Genomic DNA, 16878 nt, shown 5'->3' on the forward strand with positions numbered 1-16878 from the left:
CCTGCCAAACATTGCAAAGTGTCTTATCATCTTGTTATGAGATTTTTCAGACTTCCAGAAATTATTTGCCATTAAATAGGCACTTTTCTTTACACCTGAAGTCTGGTGTCGTTTGTATGGCTTTTTAAACAGAGTAGGGGGGAAAGATCACATTAAAGACCAGATAAGTGATAACTGTGGTGGGCTATGGGAGGAAGTGATGTGACAGGAAACACATAGTTGGGGTTGGATTTTTATTTATAGCACACCCAGAAATGCAAAGTCCTGAGCAGTGGGTTTCCACACAATTTGCAATGAACAAAAAAACTGCCTCTGTTACCAGCTATGGTAAGCAGAGGCTTGAAATGAAACACAAACAATCCACCAAGAACAGTAGGTGGCTTGGGCTCCCTCTCCCAAGCAGGAATGGTAGTTTTTGGAGATGCCAAGGATCACAGATGAAGTCCGGGTTCGGAGGCAGCCGGCCTGGGAATCCTCAGTCTGGGTATAAAAACACCACAAAAAACAAACAAACTCACAGAGCTCACGCAGCACAACCAACTCAATTCAGGATAGGGAGGCCAAATGGCAGAACCCAACAGCCTAAATAGTGTTGAGCCCCACCCCTGGAATCAGTGCCCTGCCCCACCTCAGCCAATCAAGCGCAGCACGGCTGATTGCAATAATGGGGCTCGACCATGAGGTCCTGCCCCAAGTTAAGATGGCCGCTACCACTGCTGTTTCTGCCCCAACCCTGACTCAGCCTTTCTCCTCGGTCTCCGTCCTTCCTGCACAGCGCTACCAGTGGTCGGGAGGGTGAATTACAAGAGGGACTCCTTTCACTCCTGTTACATAACCCTGGCCTGGCTTTCTACTTAACAGCTTAAAAGTAAATCTGTGCAGCTGAGCTTGTCTGTTACAGCTTCAATGACATGTATGGAATTGTAAAACTGCTGGTGTTAATATCAGACCAATAATGCAGTCCAGCCCACTTTCACGAACGCTGCAGCGTTGTATTTAAAATAGTACAGTGTTGTGTTTTAAACTTTTGAACTATGCTGTGTGTTCCATACACAGGATAACATGTATTTATATTTTGACAAATCCTTAACAATGATATATAATGAATGTTATTAGGTTGTGTGTAGGGTTATTTAATAGTTTGGACAACAGGTTTGGGATGTGAAAACTGTAAAATTATTTCTTAATATAATAAGAGATGTACACACAATGTATTTGCTTATTAAAAATCACAAAAACAAAGATTGAACTCAGGAACTGCAATTAAACATAACAGATGTTGCTATTTATTGTTACTTCAGAACTATGCTGTATGTTCTATGCATGGAAATGACATCTGTACACAGGATTAGATGAACTGGAGTTGTGACAAACCCTTCGTCGATTAATTTCTCAGGTATGATTTGTAGTTACACTTTCAAATAGCTCAAGTGAGTATTGTAAGTTGTTTTGGTATGGTCATTTTAATCCTTGGGTATTTGCACTGACTTAACTTATTAGATCTTTATCGTACAGTACCTAAAAGCCTGGAATCAACTGTATTTATACACTTATACATCCCTGCCAACACTGAACCCAGCATCAAATACTCTGCCCTGAGCCCTGTGAATAACACTCAACCCAGCACCAGACACTCTGCCCTGAGCCCTGTAAATAACACTGAATCCAGGACCAGACACTCTGCCCTGAGCCCTGCGAATAACACTGAACCCAGCACCAGACACTCTGCCCTGAGCTTTATGAATAACTCTAAACCCATCACCAGACACTCTGCCCTGAGTCCTTTGAATGACATGAACCCAATGTATATAAAGATAAAATCAGCAAGCACTCACACTGTCTCCATAAGCAGGCTACAACTATCAGCTTGGCAGAATGATTTTCTGCTTGCTTAATGGAATTCCACCCCTGCGGTTTCACTTTAAATGTGTTTTTACCCTTATCTACAGTATAGGAATGGCAATGAAATGGATTGTATTATGGTTGTTGAGTATGTACAGCAGCATCATCATAAGTACAGCGCGTGATTTGTGAAAAATATGCTGAACTATTGCACAGAGTGACACATCTAACCACGATATAGAGCTACTGTAGGGTCCGCATAGGGACTCCTGATAAAGCAGAATGTTTTAAGTTTTAAAATGCCATGCTGGTTTACGACAGTCCACACTTCATCATAAGAAACACTATTTGCCACCTTATACAGTATGGGGTTTGTGTTCTGGTGTATTGAGATAACGACTTGATAACAAGGATTTGTCTGTGGTTATTAAAGGCCAGGTTGACTAAGCCCTAACAACAGCGAAATGCTTGCACTCTACTAAAAGTAAACAGCGTCATCATTGCAATGAACTCCTTGGGTTTCTATGATGTTGTCTCAAAGCTATCTGAGTTCTGTTGCACACATTTTGAGGTTTATTAATTTTACCAATAACAATCTTCAGTTTTTCAGAGGTATTTCACTTGCTGTTGTATGTTGCCTAGGCAACAGAGTCAATTTAAAGAGCCCTACCATTTTTAAATCATGAAATAGGCCAATCTTGGTTGGGAATCCTACAGGGATCATGGCATTGCTATTGGCGGAGGTGAAATGCTCAGTGACTGCATCCCCTCTAAAGCAGCCCCGACTAACCAGGCATCTGATGAGTGCCAATGGACACCTGCAAGGCTGACTCTTACCCTCCCTGGGTGTAAAGAGGCGTTTGGATTGGGCATAGCAGGACGCTTACTGATCTTCAGGTCTCCTGAGCTGTTGTGGGAAGTTGCAGAGGTGAAGGAACATAATTGGATGTTGCGAATTTGGGAGAAAAATTGAGGTAAAATAATGAATAAATATGTAAAGAATTAAAATAGAACCTTTGATGGATTCAACACATAAAAAACACTATATAGAGATGGTGCACTTTCATAACCTTAGCAGACAGATAAAGAATACAAAAGAAAGGGGGAAACCTATTTTGGAACAACTTACTACAATGCCAATTTATTTACTCATTAAATGCTTCTAACATTTTTAGTTTTAGCATCAGCTGTTTTTCTTTTAGAAACTGTTAGAAACATACAAACAAAAGCAATAATGTGTGAATACCCATGCTGGTCCACATACAAGATTTATAAATACATATACTTTGTTTTCAACACCACAAAAGTGGAAATTGAAAGCAAAGAAAATGCCTCTCACAGTCTCAGAACGAAACACAAGCACCGTGAGCTAATTTTATGGATTCTATTTATTCTGTTCTTGCAGAACAAATAAGGAAACAATAATTAAACATTGTAAACCGAACTTGAGAAGTGTAGTTTAGTGGCTAAAAAAATAGAAGCACCGTATTCCACAGCACCACGGAGAAGCATGGAGAAGCATGGAGAATGGTAAACGTCCATAAAAGACTAACATTGAACTGTGCAGCATTTCTTAAGGAATGTGTCTGATTTCAAACAATAATGTTCTGCTTTTGTTCCTCGTTCTATTATTGGAACGTATCCCTTTGACGCTGCCTCATCCTTACTGTGTTGATTGACCTTGAAGTTCACATTGTTTCTATAGATACTGTTTCCAAGAAAATGGAATGGAAGTCTGGGAGGTTGACAGCTGAACCATGTGAAGGTTCTCTAAAGTATATCACTGGAGTATAGTTTTCAATGATGCGCAATTCAAGTCCTAATTCTGATGCAATCCAAGTTTGTCACCTTTAACACTGGTAACAACAATATCATTTTCAATCCCCAATCCCACGACCAAGCAAATTGCTTCTCTTCTCCCAGGAACTCAAGAGCGGATGTCGGCAGGCTGCCGTCCTGAGGAGGACAAAGGCCAGCCTCTGTGTTACTACTGCATTTGAAATTCCCAGTTTGAATATCGACTCACTTACCAATTTGGTGGTGTGAAGACCAACAGGAAACACCAGTGTGAGCCAGTCTCCTCTTTTCATCAAATTAACAGAGAAATGTTACCAAGCTAGGGAATCCCAGGAGACAAAGGAGTAGAAGTCTCTGTCTGACCAGTAGGAGTCTCTGATGATCATTGAAGTAAACGATTCTCAGCCGATTTTCCTCCCATTGCAATCCAAGCAGTGGTGCCTTCACATGGTGAGTAACACTTTGAAAATATGCCCTACTCTATTTTTTATTAAATAGTTCTATTAATTCAAAAAGAGCATTTCTATTGTTTTTTTCATCTCCCTATTTGAAGAGACACTTATATAAATAGTTTTTTTTTTTTTATAATACGTCAATAGAATCAAAGTTATTGAAATCAATTAGTACTTAAAAGCGAAAACATGACATGTGAAACAGTTATTCATAGGAAAAGCATGCAAGTAGATGATACGGAAATTACAGATAATTTCTCTGAATTTGTTTCGTATAACAGCTCAATAAATTGCGTGGCATTGTTGCTGAACTATTGTTTTACTCTGCCCTGAGACACACTCTATTTTAGGGGCACTTATTATGCATTTTAACTGTTAACAACCAGCTAACAAACATACTGTACTCACACATGCGGAGGGCGGGCGCGAACCTGAACCTCTCACACTAAAGCATAGCGCCGATACCGCTGTACAAAAGAGCTGGCTCCTTTGCAAGGAGCGTACATTGGGCTTATGTCTTTGTTCCTACCAGCCCTGCTGCTACCTTCCCCCATGCACGCTACACTATTATTAACTATAATTCATTAGTCATTTATTAAAATGATAACTACAGAAGAGTGGAGTTGATAGTCGGAGTGGATAAAATCCCATACAAACGTAGCTATTATATGACTTTGTGCTTTGTTGTTTTCTTGTTTTAAGGTCCTGGTTTTTAATAGAATAAAATTAACCAAAGTGCCACTTCCTTTCTGAGTTGGAATTCAACCATACAGGGGCGGCACCACGTTTGGGCCTGAGGGACCTGGGCCCACCCATTTTGCTCATGGGCCCACCCAGTTATGGAGCGATTGACAATTAAAAACATTTCATGCCAAACCGTATCAGACTGTAATCTGCTGCAGTGAGTCTACCTCATCCTTGTGGCTCAAATATATCTGTCCCACCCACCCCAGTACCATTGCCATGGTTATGAAAAAAAGACTGGTGATTGGACAGCTGAGATATGAGATCTTGCATCTTCCATAGTATCGAAATTAAACGCTTTGGCAGCAAACATACAGAACTTTTCTTTCATTGCAAGGCACGCAAGCAACCAGGTTGTGCAGCTGCTGTTTAGTTATTTATACTGTATAAATGGGTTATTGTATGTAAAAAATAATGTGATATCTTGTAACAATTGTAAGTTGTCCTGGATAAGGGTGTCTGCTAAGAAATATAATAATACAGAACGTTTAGCCAACTTTGCAGTAAACCGGAGCTATATTTGTGTCTCATGCATTACATATGTCCCGACACATTTTGTAAAAAGAAAACGAACCGACGATCAACAAATGCGCCAGTAATGTAAGTACGTACATTTAATTTTATCAATTTGAATTCAGTTGACTGATGCAGCTGAGATGCATGTTATGCTCCACTCATGCCTCTATTCCTGTTTTGTTTTTGTTCCCATATAACTGACTTTTCTAAAGCTCAAAGGGAAGTATTAACCTTCTTTTAGTCACTGTATGAGAGCTTTTTAAATTTAAGCTCACTTTGAGAAGTCAAGTACACGTTTGAGAGCTTTTGTCAGAAACTATCATTGTCTTTTTGTGTGGTAGTGACTTGTACCTCACTAACATTACAGAATTTGTGCTGCTATGCCTGTTGGTGGTAAATCAGATGTCCAACTGTCAAAATGTTGACAGTCTGAGAATATGGTGCTATTTCTGACAGTATAGACTGAGTGTCCTCAGTAAGGATATTGATAATTACATCATTACGTTTACGTCATTGTCATAAACGGCCCATCCATGAAAATTTGGCTCCCAGCCAGGAATTAAATCCTGCCACCGCCACTGCAACCATATCTGTCATTCGGCGACAGGCCGCTCTAAGCTGTCTATGCTCTTTATGTCACGTGATTACCCAAACTGTACCATATCGTTTTAACAATGCAATTTAATAGCAGAGATTTCTATAGAACATTGGTTATCCCCCGTTGGTTATAATTTGGCTAGATAAGCCTACATATCTGTATATTAGTAAGCACACATACTATCCAGAGCACAGCACTGTACTGAAGAGGAGCAGGAGGAGCAGGAGGAGCAGGAGGAGGTTTTGCATTGCCACCAGGTAAAGGCTAGTCTGAGCCCTTTAAATAGCAGACCCAGACACAGAAACGGCAAGTTTTAAGTGTGTTTGCACATTTTTATTTTTTACAACAAATAGGCCTTTCATAGACAATAAGACATTCTAGCAGCAGACACTGCCCACACGCAGATGCATCCTCAATTCTAGTTTTGCACTTATCATTTATTCATTAACTTTTTCCAATTTTGTTTTGCTGTGCACTAGATACTGCTGGCACTTACTAATACAGTCTTTTTGGCTGATCTAACCTACATTACATATTTGCATGGCAGGGTTTGAGAACGGAAGAGCAGATCCTGAACTCATGGTCAAAGCACTTTATACATAAAAAGGTAAACGGACACAAATTATGACGACGATACCTGTAGGTTATTAGAGAGGTGATTTAACAGTGACATTTGGGATTGCTGATAATGGTCTTAATAATTAATTCAGGAATGGCCTTAATATTCAAGGGGACTTTACATGCTGCCAATAGGAAGAAATGGGGAAAAAGTGAGGTGGTGTTTTATTGAGCTGGCCTTAATGCAAGGTTTGACCCTGGCCCCCTATATATATATATATATATATATATATATATATATATATATATATATATATATATATATATATATAATGTGAAACAAAATACACCCCAGTAATGTTTGCAGGCATTGTAAAAAAACAACTTACAAAACCAAGGTAAGAGCCAACACCATTTATCAAACCTAACTGAGGTCCCCTGTGGGGCATCGTGCTGAACAGCGCTGGGAGACGCAGTTTGTCAGTATCACTACAATTCATTGCTGTGAAAGCTTTGATTTCACTGTAAGCATTGTCTGAATTTTTGGGACCTGTCTTTACATTCAATGAGTGTGTGGGAATGCTAATTGGAAAAGAAGCTGGCACAAGCACTAGGATAGGTGTTTCAAAATAAGCAAACCATTTATCATAGTCACACTTTCAAATACATTCCAGTTCATGATTAAAGCTTGTTAAATTAACAATACCGAATGGGCTTAATATAGTGGAGTTGATGTTTAATTCAATAGGAATTTAATGGTGAATCTCATGTTGGGCCATGGCTAGTATACAGTTACATTCACAAAGCTGTAAGAAAATTGATTTGATTGTGAATGTATCAGGTGCTGAAAACGAAAGCGAAACTTGACCGTTCTGTCTGGAAATACTGTTTTGTGAAATAGGTCGCTACATTTTGCTAGATAGAGCATATTTTAACTGTGGGTGCTTAAAGAGCTGTGTGGCAGGAAATGGCGTTGCGGAGGCCTCAGACCAGAAGAAGGAAGCACACACACAGGTCAGGTAACTGCAGTTTACAGGCGCGGCGTGCGCCGTTTATTAAACAACACAAAATTAAATAAAATAGTTAAACAAAAACAACACTGCTCACAGAGCGATAATAAATAATTAAACAAAATAAATCTCACACACAAAATAAATGCTAAGGTCAGGCTGAGCGAGCGCCTTCACTGACTCTTAGTTCTTTATAAATGAATCGCTCCTCCTCTAAACACCCCACACGCAGTGCAGAGAGCTGCAGGTTTATATGCAGGTGACCATCTCCCGATTAGCAACAAATTAATCACTTAATTCAGGAGTGGCTCCAGGGGAAGCAGAGCCGGCAGCAGCCCCAGGTGAAGCAGAGGAGAGACAGGCAACCCCAGGCGAAGCGGGACCCTTGGCGACCCCAGGCGAAGCAGGACCCTCTGCGACCTCAGGTGAAGCAGAGGAGAGACGGGCAACCCCAGGCGAAGCGGGACCCTTGGCAACCCCTGGGGATAAAAGAGAGAGAGAAGCAGCCCCAGGCGAAGTGGAGGGACAGGCAGCCCCAGGCCATGTGGAGCAACAGGCAGCCCCAGGCGATGAAAAGCGACGGGAGGCTCCTGCTTCTCTTCTCCTGGTGGTGGTGGAGACAGAGGCAGCTTTTACCCCACTCCAGGTCAGAGTGATAAGCCTACTGTGGCAAATTTATATTCTCTCTCTCTCTCTCTCTCTCTCTCTCTCTCTCTCTCTCTCTCTCTGTTCCCTTCTGGCAGTGAAGGCGGCAGCGGCTCCTCCCCTTCTGGCTGCAGTGGGGAAACCAGCAGGCATACTCCCTCCACTGGTGGAGGTGGGAGCTGCGCGTATTCCTCCCACGGTGGTGGAGGTGCCACCAGCAGGTACTCTCCCTCTGCTGGTGGAGGTGGGAGCGACAAGCAGTCCTCCCATGGCGGTGGAGGTGGAACCAGCAGGTATTCTCCCTCTGCTGGAGGGTACCTGGGCTGTGCAAGTTCGGCTTTCCCCTCTTGGGCTGTGGATGTTCGGGCTCCTCCCACTCAGGCGCAGGGCGTTCGGGCTCCTCCCACTTGGGCTGTGGACGCACCGACTTCTCCCACTCCAGGTCTGTGTCCCCTCTCTCCTGCTCCTTCCTTCCTCTCTGCCTCCTCCTCACCTCCCTCTCTCTCTTGGTCCGTGGAGGTGATGAGGTCCTCTGCTCCAGCAACCAAAACCATCCAGACGCACAGGACACAGTTCCCATTGAATAGGCCTTCCAGAAGCAGGGGTTTTTGTATGGGCAGTCCTCTCGGTCATGACCAAACTCCTAGTACATGAAGCAAAATGGGGCCCCTTCAGCTCTCCACTGTTCCTGCTCATCCTCCCAGTATGGGGGTCCCAGTTGGGTGGGGTTCAGTGACCACCATCTCCTCTCACCTGTAGCTACTGCAGCTTCTTCCAGCTGCTCCTATTTTCTACCATCCTTTCTCCTCTTCTCCACTCCCCCACAAAAAAAAAAATAATAATAAAAAAATGAAACTGCAGTACCCTTCTGCACCCTTTTGGCTTGAGTCCAAGAGGCACTGGTGATCCCACCCTGGACACCACGTGTGGCAGAAAATGGCGTTGCGGAGGCCTCAGACCAGAAGAAGGAAGCACACACAGGTCAGGTAACTGCAGTTTACAGGCGCGGCGTGCGCCGTTTATTAAACAACACAAAATTAAATAAAATAGTTAAACAAAAACATCACTGCTCACAGAGCGATAATAAATAATTAAACAAAATAAATCTCACACACAAAATAAATGCTAAGGTCAGGCTGAGCGAGCGCCTTCACTGACCCTTAGTTCTTTATAAATGAATCGCTCCTCCTCTAAACACCCCACACGGAGTGCAGGGAGCTGCAGGTATTTATGCAGGTGACCATCTCCCGATTATCTACAAATTAATCACTTAATTCGGGAGACGGCCACCTTCTGCACGGGTTTTGTAATGTGGATGGGGCTTCCGATCCACGCTGCAAAACAATAACAAAACTAAAACACAGCTACGGCGTCATAAAATAACAAAAAAACAAAACACACGACGGTTCGCCGTCATCTATAAACAAAATAAAACACAATACAATAAACAAATACAAAATAACACAGGGGTGGTGGAGGAGACCCTGTTCTAAAAATAAACAAACAATACGATTAAACAGCAGGGCTTTCCTACCGCCCTTCTACAAGCTGTGTAAAATATTTTAACATTATTTACTGTTAATGTAATAATGGTACAATAGTAGTCCATTCCCTTCAAGGTTACAGTATGTGTTTTGTTCATTTGAAGTCATGCCTGCTCTCCCAGCCAAACTCATGATGTCTGTTTGGGGGCTTATAGGATTGCCCTCACTGTGTTCCAGACACCCACTGCTTGAATCGCCTCCAGTAAGAAAAATGACTTTGGTTATACAGTATTTGATGCAGACCTTCTTCTTGCAGTTTGAATATTAATGTTGTTAGTCAATACTTCTAAATGACCTGCTCTTCTTACAGTAACACTCCTTGCTGCAGGAGTTACAGAGCTAGTGCCAAAACCGTACTAAAAAAAAAAGTTACATTTAAAGATTAATTTCTATTTTAAATGAGGTATTTTTGAATAAAAGCTATAAGCCACTTATCCGTGTTTATATTTCTTTGGTGACTTATTGAAAATGGGGAAAAAAAATGTATTTAAAACAAAATGATCTCACATTCCAAACTTTATACATCGATATCAGATATCAGACACCAACTAAGGTTCGAATTTTTAACTGTTCTTATTTAACCTTATATAACATATCATAAAGGGTGCAATATAAGATACAAACTGATTTTACCCCACTCCAGGTCAGAGTGATAAGCCTACTGTGGCAAATTTATATTCTCTCTCTCTCTCTCTCTCTCTCCTCTCTCTCTCTCTCTCTCTCTCTCTCTCTCTCTCTCTCTCTCTCTCTCTCTCTCTCTCTCTCTCTCTCTCTCTCTCTCTCTCTCTCTCTCTCTCTCTCTCTCTCTCTCTCTCTATCTCTCTATATATATATATATATATATATATATATATATATATATATATATATATATATATATACACAGTACTGTGCAAAAGTTTTAGGCAGGTGTGAAAAAATGCTGTAAAGTAAGAATGCTTTCAAAAATAGACGTGTTAATAGATTATATTTATCAATTAATTAAATGCAAAGTGAGTGAACAGAAGAAAAATCTACATCAAATCAATATTTGGTGTGACCACCCTTTGCCTTCAAAACAGCATCAATTCTTCTAGGTACACTTGCACAAAGTCAGGGATTTTGTAGGCATATAGTCAGGTGTATGATTAAACAATTATACCAAACAGGTGCTAATGATCATCAATTCAATATGTAGGTTGAAACACAATCATTAACTGAAACAGAAACAGCTGTGTAGGAGGAATAAAACTGGGTGAGGAACAGCCAAACTCAGCTAACAAGGTGAGGTTGCTGAAGACAGTTTACTGTCAAAAGTCATACACCATGGCAAGACTGAGCACAGCAACAAGACACAAGGTAGTTATACTGCATCAGCAAGGTCTCTCCCAGGCAGAAATTTCAAGGCAGACAGGGGTTTCCAGATGTGCTGTCCAAGCTCTTTTGAAGAAGCACAAAGAAATGGGCAATGCTGAGGACCGTAGATGCAGACGTCGGCCAAGGAAACTTACTGCAGCAGATGAAAGACACATCATGCTTACTTCCCTTCGCAATCAGAAGATGTCCAGCAGTGCCATCAGCTCAGAATTGGCAGAAAACAGTGAGACCCTGGTACACCCATCTACTGTCCGGAGAAGTCTGGTAAGAAGTGGCCTTCATGGAAGACTTGCGGCCAAAAAGCCATACCTCCGACGTGGAAACACGGCCAAGCGACTCAACTATGCATGAAAACACAGGAACTGGGGTGCAGAAAAATGGCAGCAGGTGCTCTGGACTGATGAGTCAAAATTTGAAATATTTGGCTGTAGCAGAAGGCAGTTTGTTCGCCGAAGGGCTGGAGAGCAGTACACGAATGAGTGTCTGCAGGCAACAGTGAAGAATGGTGGAGGTTCCTTGCAAGTTTGGGGCTGCATTTCTGCAAATGGAGTTGGGGATTTGGTCAGAATTAATGGTCTCCTCAATGCTGAGAAGTACAGGCAGATACTTATCCATCATGCAATACCATCAGGGAGGCATCTGATTGGCCCCAAATTTATTCTGCAGCATGACAACGACCCCAAACATACAGCGAAAGTCATTAAGAACTATCTTCAGCGTAAAGAAGAACAAGGAGTCCTGGAAGTGATGGTATGGCCCCAATAGAGCCCTGATCTCAACATCATCGAGTCTGTCTGGGATTACATGAAGAGAGAGAAGCAACTGAGGCTGCCTAAATCCACAGAAGAACTGTGGTTAGTTCTCCAAGATGTTTGGGCCAACCTACCTGCCGAGTTCCTTCAAAAACTTTGTGCAAGTGTACCTAGAAGAATTGATGCTGTTTTGAAGGCAAAGGGTGGTCACACCAAATATTGATTTGATGTAGATTTTTCTTCTGTTCACTCACTTTGCATTTTGTTAATTGATAAATATAAACTATTACCATGTCTATTTTTGAAAGCATTCTTACTTTACAGCATTTTTTCACACCTGCCTAAAACTTTAGCACAGTACTGTGTATATATATATATATATATATATATATATATATATATATATATATATATATATATATATATATATATATATAGTCATCTCATAGGAAATGTCATATATTATGCCATATTCACATTAAAATGATCTGAATGCATTCCACTTTGCAGAAAGACATTTCACACCTATAAGACAACCCATATTAACATGCCTATTATGCCTGACTTCACTCTAGTAAGTTTTTATTTACTTTTATTTAATATAGCAATTATTAACAGATTTCTTCCTCATACTGACTGTAGGAGTCAGAACAAAGCAATCTCTTTAGAATGCAAGTAATAAGCTGCAGTGTTTAGTATCTGTCTGTATTTTTTTTGTTTCTCTCTGCCTTCGGGGTTGTATGTGAATGCATTGTATGTTTGAGTAAAATTCTATCAGCATTGAATGACATTTCATTAAAACAGAAGACAGCTCTGTGCTAGCCGTCCAACTGCTTGAGAGAGATCAGCCATTGGAGAACTTTTAACTCTACTATAGACTATTTCCTTCGCACTGTGCCCATCATCAGATTATTGTAGCATGGAAGTTTCGTTTTCTTTTAATCAAGGAGTAAGAAGTATCGAAACTCTTGAAACAGCTGTTAGATGTGGTTCTCAAGCCCCCTGATGTGTTATATTCCAGCATTGCAATTTGTGTCTTTTCTTTCAAAAATTGAAGTGCTGGGGTCGTGTCTTTCCAGTACACCATCTGCCTTTTTACAGAGATTTTTTTAAACAATGTTATTATACAATCAATACTTGATTTTAAATTGAAAACACCATATTAACATTTTCAAGTGGAAGAATGTGGAGAAAGCTCAGTGTGCTGCAAGAATATACTTAAAAATGTAATTGTAATTGCATTTTTTATATTTCCAGACTATTATATGGTGTTTAATGGTTCTGAGTTACTAATGTTTTAATTTATACCCTGAGAAATTTCTCCATTAATTTAATTCTCATGAAAATGAAAAGAACCAGAAAAACTCTTTAACCCGACATACAGTTTCAGACCATAAATACAGTACACCTGTGGAATGAGGATTTGGCGCCACTCATCTCTGTTAGCTGTTAATGTATTCATTCACAGGTAGGACATTATGCATGGAAGTGTGTCTTTTATAAGTACCCCAGAAGGACGACTCTCACTGTGGACTACATATTTTCTTAGACCAGAGAAATTTTGTATTCTGCATGTTATTTACAGTTGTTATATAACACATAATGTATCCGGTTATCACACTACACTTATTATCATCAGATTGAAATGCCATGACCACAATATAACGGGAGTCAATGGAAGCAAGCCCCTGATAATATCACTTTGATTAATGTCACACTCGGCTGAATATCCAGGAAATGTAACAGCGATACAATTGATTTTCACCAGAGATCAGAAGTGTGTGTTCAGTGTTTTCTGGACCATTGCATATTGAAAATTAAGAAGACACAGAAACTGAAAGATTTTAACAAGGCCACAAGGGCTGAAGTAATTGTTCTATCCGAGAAAGGAGAAACAAACTCTTGCTTACAAATTGTCTTTGCACCCGTCAACGATCTGAAAGACTTTTCTGAGTGCCTATTACAACTCTCAAGTGGCTTCCACTACAAAAGAATGCAGGAGAGTACGTGGACTTAGAAAATAATTTAAACTGGTTTCAATGTGTACGTGGTCATTTGGTTTGTTAGGTTATCGATGAACTCCTGATAATGTCAACTCTTATTGTCACAATGCATCCTCAGTCCTTTTGTGATGTGGGTTAGACTGTGTGTATATATATGCAGTGGCTTGCGATAGTATTGACCCCCATTGGCATTTTTCCTATTTTGTTGCCTTACAACCTGGAATTAAAATTGATTTTTTGGGGGGGGGTTTGTATCATTTGATTTACACAACATGCCTACCACTTTGAAGATGCAAAATATTTTTTATTGTGAAACAAACAAGAAATAAGACAAAAAAACAGAAAACTTGAGCGTGCATAAGTATTCACCCACCACCCCCCCAAAGTCAATACTTTCTAGAGCCACCTTTTGCAGCAATTACAGCTACAAGTCTCTTGGGTTATGTATCTATAAGCTTGGCACATCTAGCCGCTGGGATTTTTGCCCATTCTTCAAGGCAAAACTGCTCCAGCTCCTTCAAGTTGGATGGGTTCCGCTGGTGTACAGCAATCTTTAAGTCATACCACAGATTTTCAATTGGATTGAGGTCTGGGCTTTGACTAGGCCATTCCAAGACATTAAAGTGTTTCCCCTTAAACCACTCGAGTGTTGCTTTAGCAGTATGCTTAGGGTCATTATCCTGCTGGAAGGTGAACCTCTGTCCCAGTCTCAAATCTCTGGAAGACTGAAACAGGTTTCCCTCAAGAATTTCCCTGTATTTAGCGCCATCCATCATTCCTTCAATTCTGACCAGTTTCCCAGTCCCTGCCGATGAAAAACATCCCCACAGAATGATGCTGCCACCATGGTGTTCTCGGGGTGATGAGAGGTGTTGGGTTTGTGCCAGACATAATGTTTTTCTTGATGGCCAAAAAGTTCAATTTTAGTCTCATCTGACCAAAGTACCTTCTTCCATATGTTTGGGGAGTCTCCCACATGCCTTTTGACGAACACCAAACGTGTTTGCTTATTTTTTTCTTTAAGCAATGGCTTTTTTCTGGCCACTCTTCCATAAAGCCCAGCTCTGTGGATTGTATGGCTTAAAGTGGTCCTATGGACAGATACTCCAATCTCCACTGTGGAGCTTTGCAGCTCCTTCAGGGTTATCTTTGGTCTCTTTGTTGCCTCTTTGATTAATGCCCTCCTTGCCTGGTCCGTGAGTTTTGGTGGGCGGCCCTCTCTTGCCAGGTTTGTTGTGGTGCCATATTCTTTCCATTTTTTAATAGTGGCTTTAATGGTGCTCCGTGGAATGTTCAAAGTTTCGGATATTTTTTTATAACCCAACCCTGATCTGTACTTTTCCACAACTTTGTCCCTGACCTGTTTGGAGAGCTCCTTGGTCTTCATGGTGCCGCTTGCTTGGTGGTGCCCCTTGCTTAGTGGTGTTGCAGACTCTTTCAGAACAGGTGTATATATACTGAGATCATGTGACAGATCATGTGACACTTAGATTGCACACAGGTGAACTTTATTTAACTAATTATGTGACTTCTGAAGGTAATTGGCTGCACCAGATCTTATTTAGAGGCTTAATAGCAAAGGGGGTGAATACATATGCACGCACCACTTTTCCGTTATTTATTTTTTAGAATTTTTTTAAACAAGTTATTTTTTTCATTTCACTTCACCAATTTGGACTATTCTGTGTATGTCCATTACATGAAATCCAAATAAAAATCCATTTTAATTCCAGGTTGTAAGGCAATAAAATAGGAAAAATGCCAAGGGGGGTCAATACTTTCACAAGCCACTGTATATATATAGTAAACAAGCCTTGCAGCGCGGGTTGGTTTAGCCCTTTAAAATACAGACCCAGACACAAGATTAAAGGTTTAAAGCGTGGATGCACTATTTTTAATAACAAAAGTAAAACGAAAATGAAAACAAACACCTAACTAAACACGAGCAGGAACCTACTTTAAATAAGCTGGACTGCTAAGCTGTTTACCGGCTGAAAACAAAACACACAGTTTTCTCTATATTTATGCAAAAGGATCACACAGTACCTTTCCGTGACAGCTCGGCAGCAGGGTACACCTCCTGCTTCCTTCTAGACAGCCACTCAGTGCAGACTGACTGCACCTCTTATATACCCTGCACCTGGCTCTAATGTACAATAATTGCCAGGTGCAGGTGATAATTAATAATTAAACAAAATAATTAATTTGAACAGCTTGTCAGGGAGGCTTTTTAACCCCGTCCATGCCATACAACAAACACTTTTAGGATTGCAGGCCCCCTGTCCTGCTACATCCGTTACAATATATATCTTGAATGTTTACCCTTAAGGGTTACAGTCTAAATATGAATCATTATTTTAGGCAGTATAGTTTATATGCAGGTGTTGTTTCTGTATTGGTCTTTGTTATTTGCAACTCCAAAATTTCTAAGTATTAAGATTTTATATTTTGCTTGAGTAGTAATGCAATATGGAGCACCATTGCTTCTTTGCTCTAGGGCAGAATGTATTATTGACAAACCCTGCAATCTTAGCCCATCTTTGTGCCAATTCCCTTTTAACTAAGGCTTCAAAATAGACTCCCCAGTGGTACCATTGAAGCAGGCTCTTTTTTTCTTCCTTTTTGATCCAAACATTGAAAAACATAATGTAGGTTGTACAGTCTCAGCGTCAAAGGATGTTGTTATGGGATGAATATGAACATAAAACTAAATCCTGCCTCAACCACAGTCCCTGATTATATACAGTACTGTGCAAAAGTTTTAGGCAGGTGTGAAAAAATGCTGTAAAGTAAGAATGCTTTCAAAAATAGACCCCAGTTCCTGTGTTTTCGTGCATAGTTGAGTCGCTTGGCCTTGTTTCCAAGTTGGAGGTATGGCTTTTTGGCCGCAAGTCTTCCATGAAGGCCACTTCTGACCAGACTTCTCCAGACAATAGATGGGTGTACCAGGGTCTCACTGGTTTCTGCCAATTCTGAGCTGATGGCATTGCTGGACATCTTCCGATTGTGAAGGGAAGTAAGCATGATGTGTCTTTCATCTGCTGCAGTAAGTTTCCTTGGC

This window comes from Polyodon spathula, chromosome 8, assembly GCF_017654505.1.
Source record: "Polyodon spathula isolate WHYD16114869_AA chromosome 8, ASM1765450v1, whole genome shotgun sequence".
Classification (NCBI taxonomy): Eukaryota; Metazoa; Chordata; class Actinopteri; order Acipenseriformes; family Polyodontidae; genus Polyodon; species Polyodon spathula.